This window comes from Podarcis gaigeae (assembly GCF_964106915.1).
Source record: "Podarcis gaigeae genome assembly, chromosome: 9".
Lineage (NCBI taxonomy): Eukaryota > Metazoa > Chordata > Lepidosauria > Squamata > Lacertidae > Podarcis > Podarcis gaigeae.
Window position 1 is genome coordinate 53,727,812 of NC_139685.1, and position 8,188 is coordinate 53,735,999.

At 47.8% G+C, this 8,188-nt stretch overlaps 1 long non-coding RNA gene across 1 annotated transcript; it reads left to right on the forward strand.

The window, feature by feature from the left end:
* Positions 1–4,155: 4,155 nt before the first annotated feature.
* On the forward strand, positions 4,156–7,075 carry LOC310852944. The gene is made up of 3 exons (XR_014568467.1): positions 4,156–4,335; positions 4,569–4,670; positions 6,174–7,075. It is a non-coding gene; the product is annotated as an uncharacterized lncRNA (long non-coding RNA).
* Positions 7,076–8,188: the final 1,113 nt, after the last annotated feature.

An 8,188-nucleotide genomic window follows, 5' to 3' on the forward strand; every position in this document is an offset into this window, starting at 1 on the left:
CAAACAGGCCTCGCAGCACCTGGATGACAGCCTCGGTAGTGGTGGAGGGCATCAGGGCCACCTCCAGCCATTTGGAATAGGTGTCCACCACTACCATAAAGGTCCGGCTGTGAAAGGGGCCAGCCAGATCGATGTGCACCCTCGGCCAGGGTGTCTTTGGCGTCTCCCAGGTGTGTCCCTTAGCTGCCGGTGGTGCAGGTCTCGACTCTTGGCACGCTTGACAGGCGGACACATCGTCCATGTGGTCAGGAGCGGCTTGTTACCAGATGTAACACCGAGCCAACGCCTTCATTTTGAAAATTCCCGGGTGGCCAACATGCAGAGCCTCCAGGACGCGCTGACGGAGTCCCTGGGAAATCATGATGCGGTCTCCCCACAGCAGACAGCCGCGATGAGCCGAGAGTTCATGTTGTCTGGTTGTGAAGGGCTGGAACTCCGATGCAAAGGGCCCTTGTGGCCACCCCCTCCACACCCAGTTGAGCACCCGGCTGATGGTGCGATCCTGGGCAGATGCGGAGGCCACAGTGGCAGCCAATACAGGCGCTGCCGGAAGATCCTCAATCAGGAGGAGCGATGAAGCTGGAGCCGGGTCTTCCACAAACGCTGGAAGAGGGCAACGGCTGAGGGCGTCGGCATGGCCCATCGATTTCCCCGGGCGATGGACGAGCCGGTAGTGGTAGGCAGCCAGGAAAACAGTCCATCGCAGCATGCGTGGCGAGAGGACCAGTGGAGTTGGATGATCACCGGCGAAGAGGCCCAGGAGCGGCTTGTGGTCAGTGATGAGGTCAAAAGTCCTGCCATAGAGGTAGTCATGGAACCTCTTCACTCCAGCCACAAGTGCCAGTGCCTCCTTGTCGAGCTGGCTGTAATTCCGTTCCGTCGGAGATAGCATCCTGGAAAAGTAGGTGAGCGGTGCTTCTCTTCCGTCTGGAAAACGTGACTAAGGACAGCACCGATGCCAAAAGGTGAGGCGTCGCAGGCAAGGACCAGCGGCCTGGATTCACTGTACTGTACCAGCACACGGTCCGATGAAAGGAGAGCCTTGACCGCATTGAAGGCCGTTGTCTCCCGATGACCCCAGGACCAAGGCGTCTTTGTGCTGAGGAGTCGGTGAAGAGGCTCAGCCACCGTGGCTTTGTGGGGCAGGAACATGTTATAAAAGTTCAGCAGCCCCAGGAACGCCTGCAACTCCGTCTTGTTCTTTGGGATGGGGGCCTGCTGGATAGCGCGGATCTTGGATGTGGTCGGGTGAAGGCGTCAATAAGGTAGCCCCGGAACTCTACCTGTGGAACGGCGATCTGGCACTTCTCCCTCTTTACCTTGAGCCCAGCCTCTTGGAACCTGGTCAGCACAGCACGGAGGCGCTCGAACAGCTGCTGGTGTGAGTCTGCGAACACCAAGACGTCATCAAAATATGGTACCACGCCCGGAAGCCCTTGCGGGAGACGCTCCATAAGGCTTTGGAAGATGCCAGGAGCCACACTCACCCCGAACTGCAACTGGCGGCAACGGAATGCCCCTCGGTGGGTGACGATCGTCTGGGCTTCAGCAGTGGCATCATCGACGGGCAGTTGTTGATAGGCTTGGGCAAGGTCCAGCTTAGCGAAGACCTTACCCTCACCCAGGGAATGCAGCAGGCGTTGGACAACAGAAACCAGATAAGCATACTGCTGAAGTGCCTTGTTGATCGTGCACTTGTAGTCAGCGCAGATTCTCACCGACCCGTCTGGCTTGACAGGCGTGACGATGGGGGTTTCCCACTTGGCGTGGTCAACTGGCTCCAAAACTCCTTGGGCGATCAGCTTGTCCAGTTGTTCGTCCACCTTAGCCTTGAGAGCAAAGGGAACCCGGCGTGGCTTTAGCTTGATGGGGCGACTTGTGGATCAAGGCTAAAGGAGATGGGCGTACCTGTATATTGCCCCAAAGTGCTGTCAAAAACCTCGGCAAAGTCTTTGACCAGACCCTCAGTCTCTGCGTTAGAGATGCAGTTGATGCCGGTGACTTCCAGGCCAAGGGCATCAAACCAGTCTAGCCCTAGGAGGCTTGGCCGCTGACCTTCAACCACCACCAACTGGAGCAGGCCCGAAAAATAATTGAAGGCGATCCGGAACCGGCCAACGCCTACCACAGAAATGTCGTTTCCCTGGTAGTCTCTCAGGTGTACGCAGTGAGAGTCGAGTTGCCTTTTGGACACTCTGGGTACCAGTCTTTTGATGGTGCTCCAAGACACGATGGACAGGGCAGACCCGATGTCAATCTCCATGTCACATGGAGCTCCTTGAATGAGCACCGTGACGTTCAGCTTGCGTCGCATAGGTGAGTCGGTTTGGCCAATTGTGGTTCCAGACGGGCAGCGGCAGTTGGTGAGAGCGAAACAGCTTTCCTTGGCAGACTGGAGTGAAGACTTGGACTTGCGAGTCGGTGAAGGGGGGGGTGTCAGACAGAGCCGATCGGCAGACCTTAGCGCTGTGGCCCCTTCTGGAACACTTCCTACAGATGGCGTCTCTGAATCGACACTTGGAACGGGAATGGTTCCCTCCGCAGCTGGCACATTCCGGTTGGGCCCTTGGACTTCTGTTGGAACTTCCTGCGCTCCCGCTTTGTCTGGTGCACGTCATCGTCTTCACTGGAGGATGCCTCATCACTGCTGGCCTCTTCATGATGCACTGGAACTGGCTTCCTAGCAAGACGCGGGCTGCTAGACTTGCGGATCTCCTGGGCGGAGCGTTCAGCAGCTTCTGAGGCCACAGCCTCCTCAATGGCTTTCTGTAGCGTGAGGAGACGCCGTTGCAGATGGATGTCCCGGTCCGCACAGACGATTCGATCCATCAGGGCATCGTCTAAGTCTCGGAACTCGCAGTGCATTGCAGCCTGTCGCAGGGCGGTGGTGTAGTTGTTGATTGACTCCCCCTCTGCCTGGTTCCGGTGATAGAATGCATGGCGGGCAGCAATCTTGGACGGCTTTGGTGCGTAGTGGTTGCGGAGCTTCTCTTGGATCGTGTCCCACGGTGTTGCCTGAACTGCTTCAGGTGCAACCAATGCTCGTGCCATCTCAAACACCTCAGGCCCACAGAGGCTGAGGAATAGGCCCTGCTTACGCTCCTGTGATACTTGCGTCAGCTCGTTGGCTTGGAGGTAGCAGTCAATCCGAGCGAGGTAAGAGTCCCATGATTCAGAGGCTGGCGCAAATGGCGGTAGAGGCACAAGTGAAGCCATGATTCCGATGCCGGCGAGAAGGGCGATGGATGGAACACCGTGCTCCAACCAGAACAGTCAGCTCTGAATTGGTTCTGTTCAGTGATTTCTCTCAGTGAAAACAAAAAAATTTCCTTCCAGTAGCACCTTAAAGACCAACTAAGTCAGTTCTTGGTATGAGCTTTCTTGTGCATGCACACTTCTACCAGATACCTGCATGCACACGAAAGCTCATACCAAGAACTGACTTAGTTGGTCTTTAAGGTGCTACTGGAAGGAAATTTTTTTGTTTTGACTATGGCAGACCAACACGGCTACCTATCTGTAACTTCTCTCAGTGATTCAGCTCAGTGATTCAGCTCTGCTCAGAGGTGGCTGCATCTGGCTGTGCTCTGATGTCCATCAACCCCATCCTCGTCGCCAGTGTTAAGTTGTGGGCGAACATAGCAGACGACACAGCGATTTCTCCAGAGCAGCTCTTTATTTGTAAGCTGGACCGAACTGAACAGCAAACAGCTCAGCCGGCCTGCTTTTATAGGCAGCCGGCTGTCAACATTGTAGCAACAACAACCCAAGGTTTCCCGCCTAAAATAACTGACGTGGACCTGAGTGAAAACTATCTACAGTATCCCCCTGCTGGCCCAGGGTGAGAACTTCAGTACATAACAATAATAATAATAATTATAATAATTTTTTATTATTTATACCCAGCCCATCTGGCTGGGTTTCCTCAGCCACTCTGGGCAGCTTCCAGTACATATAAAAACATAATAAAATGTCAGACATTAAAAATTACCCAATAAAGGGCTGCCTTCAGATGTCTTCTAAAAGTTGTATGTATCTGCTCCACATGCCACATTTAATGTTGCATGACATCAGGTGTGGGGCAGGCGGGTTGGATGTGAGGAAACTGGCCTTGTGGGCCAAACTGGGACCCCCGGCAACCCTAAGTAGAACCGTGGGCTGGAGGTTCCCCACCCTTGCTGTAGGGAATAGGCCTGGCACTAGTTTAAAAAGTTGTAATTACTACTAAAAAGATGGCCTAGTCAAGCTGAGGCCTCAGGTATTAAAGTGGCACTATCTCCCAGGTTTATAAGTCTTGGCCAAAGGAAGCTGTGGAAATGTTTTTCTGGTCATCAGGTAATAGAAGATACAGGTCCATCCACACTATATTAGAGCACCCAAATTCTAGAGGGTAGTTTGTGCATCTCTTCTTCACATGTCTCTTTTGACAGGACACCATAGGGCTCATATATCTTGTCCCAGTGTATTTATCTGTAATTGATAAATGTTAATCTGCTAATGGTATTTTGTTTGTAAGTTATTTCTGTAATGAAGTCAAATTCTGTAACTTCATGTTTCTTTCTCTCTAGGAATGGCAAAAATGTATTTTCTTGTTGGTCCTGCCTTCTACCTGGTGGAGTTAACTTTTTTCTGTTTGCTGCATTTCCTACTGATCAGAAGAACACTTCACAGTGAGTCCAACTTTCCATTCTTACTCTGTTTTGTGCCTAAGTGCAAAAGTTATAAACATGCCCCACCAAGTGTGAAGAATGTGCGTGTGTTGAATTAGTTGTCTGTCTCTCTTTAAAAATTGGACGTAGAAACCTGATCTGTTCATGGCTGCTGTGTCCTTCACACTTGATGGGTTGTGCATGAGTATTTTGTACTTGAGTAAAAGAGGTAAAGTGAAAATCCACACTTAGACTTTTACCTGTATGGTGATGTTCATGATCCGAAACGATAAAGCAACAGAAGTGATGACAAAGGTTTTTTAAAAAAATAAATAAATCCATAATTTGTCAAAAGAACATCTGTTGCATATCTATGATAAGCCACTCAATCAGCAAACACAGAGAAATATATTCTATGATAACTAATAGTTCTGCATTTCTGAAAAATATTAATAATCAAGATGTAAATGATGCTTATTTCAGTACTAACAAAAATCAAACTTCTTTAAAAACATCCTAATTTTGAGAACTCAAATATCTGATCCTCCACTATTTTGTATGAAAATCTACCCTGTTGGTGACAATCACATAATGATGTATGTGGAGAAGATTATTTATTAAATAATAATTTCTATTAGAGCTTTATTTGTGTATCAAAGTATGCATCATTTTCAGTGAATGTAAATCCAATCTAATTTCACGGAGATTCTGTTTAGCATGGAGATTCTTGGGCATCAATTTATATTTTTAGACAATGAGCATCACAAGTGAATTGTGCATTTTGTAAGGTTTATGGCGCCCAGATCCCCAGCTTGTGCCAATAAGAAGACGGTTACAAGCTTATTCTCTGATATTATTCTCAACAAAATAAGCAGCACTTCATTTACTATTGCTACTGTTTTTTCCTGATTTCCTTGTTTTAAAAAATGATTATATAATTCAGAATGATTATATATTTGCTGTGAATAGAGAACTCTTAACTATCTGAGCCTTAAGGCTTGTTTCCCATGTGCAATTAGTACCTATGTAATAATTACCATATGGGACGCAGGTGGCGCTGTGGGTTAAAGCCTCAGCGCCTAGGAATTGCCGATCGAAAGGTCGGCGGTTCGAATCCCTGCGGCGGGGTGCGCTCCCGCTGCTCGGTCCCAGCGCCTGCCAACCTAGCAGTTCGAAAGCACCTCCGGGTGCAAGTAGATAAATAGGGACCGCTTACCAGCGGGAAGGTAAACGGCGTTTCCGTGTGCGGCTCTGGCTCGCTAGAGCAGCAATGTCACGCTGGCCACGTGACCCGGAAGTGTCTCCGGACAGCGCTGGCCCCTGGCCTCTTAAGTGAGATGGGCGCACAACCCCAGAGTCTGTCAAGACTGGCCCGTACGGGCAGGGGTACCTTTACCTTTAATAATTACCATAACAAGGAAATGCTTGGGTGAAAAGAAAAGCTAAGTAAAAATTATGTATTTAATGGCTTATTCATATTATATACAACTTTCAGGTTTGACTGGTAAATATTGTGTGGTTTAGGACACCAGAATTTCATGATCTGCTTTTCCTTACATGAACCTGAAGTTCATCAGAAAACTTTCTCCATATGCCTCATCCAAGGGATAAGCAGAGCAGAGCAACACAAGAACAGGCTTTTTCAGTGGTGTCTTTCTGCCTCCACATTTGACAAATGCTCTCTATGAGGAAACATGCCTGGCATACCACTGTCAGTTTTTAAGCACCAGGCTGAGCAGGGCTGCCAGATTGAAGCAGTCACCTCAGGTGGCAGAATCCTTTGGAGCAATGCCCCTGCGAGTGCCTTGGCTGCTACTGCCAGGGTTGCACAATGGTGGCTTCCAGTAAGATCTCATTGGAAGCAGATATGTGTCACAAGCAAGTGCAGCTGCAGCAGGGAAGAGCATCTTCCCACTTTACCTCAGATGGGGAATAGAACTGGTCGCCCCTGAGGTTGAAACATTTTGCTTACCTGGATTTTTGGTGGTTATGTTTTTGAGATCATACTTGTTGTTGTTGTTTAATTAAATTTGTATTGTGCTCTTCACCTGAAGATCACAGGGTGGTTCACAACATAAAAAAACAAAATGACAACACAAAACGCGTAATTTAAAAAACCCACCATTGTTACTTTGCTGGATCTCATGATCGGGTTTTTTAAAGACTTCTTGGCTTTTATCTAGTTCAGTGTGCTTTTTCCTTTAGTGGCCAACCAGATGCTTATTTGAAGTGCAAAAGCTGAAACACGAGGACAATGGAATCCTCCGACCATTGTTCCTCAGGACCTGGTGTTCAGGTGCAAGCTACCTCTGATCCTTGAGACAGCATATGCTTTTCATAACTCGTAATGATTGATGGCCTTATTCTCCATGAATTTGTACAATCTACCTTTAGAGCCATCTTAATTTGATGTCCAACACCATGTTTTGCACTAGCAAAGATTGTCTTTTAACTATGGATCTGGTATTTAAAATCTGGTGTTACATGGAGTACTTTCCAGTCCTCTGGTAAGGAGGCCACAGACCCACACCCATGAGGGACAAGTTACCATAAGAATACATTATTATTTAGACAAGCCTACCCAGATGCTTGGAAGTTTGGATGAGTTTTATTTATTTATTTATTTATTTAGATTTTTTTTTGAATTTTATAACAATGATACAAATCTCATTCATCAAGTTATTTACAATTATTCTCCCTCCCCTCTTCTGGACCTACCTCAACTCCCCCTGTGCTGAGTTATTTGGTTTTATTTATCGTATCCTGCTTTTCCTACACAAACATAAAATCCCTTATCATTTCTCTGAAAAATCTGTTACTCAAGTGAAATTGTGAAGTTTATTCAAATCCTGCCAGTGGTGCAGAGTGCCTTCTATCAGTTTCGGCTGGTGCCCAGCTGCATCACTATGTTGCAGTTGTACTGCATGCACTCCCCCCCCCCCCTATTCCTTGCTTACATAAAAACAATGTGTAATCTGGAATGGCTACCATGTCACAGTGGATTTCCAGTGCTATATGAATCAGACAAGGAGTAGCCAGTGTGGTGCCCTCCAGATGTTGTTGAACAAAAACTCCAATCAAACCTGACCATGTGTTGTGTTGGCTGGGGCTGATGGGTGTTGTAGTCTGGAGGGCACCACATTTGCTACCCCTGAATTAGACATAGGCCCTGCTCTGGTGCATATTGGGGAATCGATATAGTTCTATCAAGCTCCTAGTTTTCAAGGACTATGTGCCTGCTTCACTGAACTCTGTACTATGTCTTTCTGAGGAACTTATTGCAAGCGGCTGAAAGAAATGGAATTTCTCCCCAAGTTGAGACCGAAGAATTCCCTTGAAAGTTTCCCTTCAACTATAATAGGGCCTTGGAATGACTCCTTCATCAGGACAACATAGTGTCCTGAAAAACACTTAGCTGGAATACTTAACCTTCCACATCTACCAGATAAAATATGTTTACAAAGTCACACCCTAGAATGGTCTGGATTCTATGCTTTGCCTAGGTCAGGCATGACCAAACTTGGCCCTCCAGCTGTTTT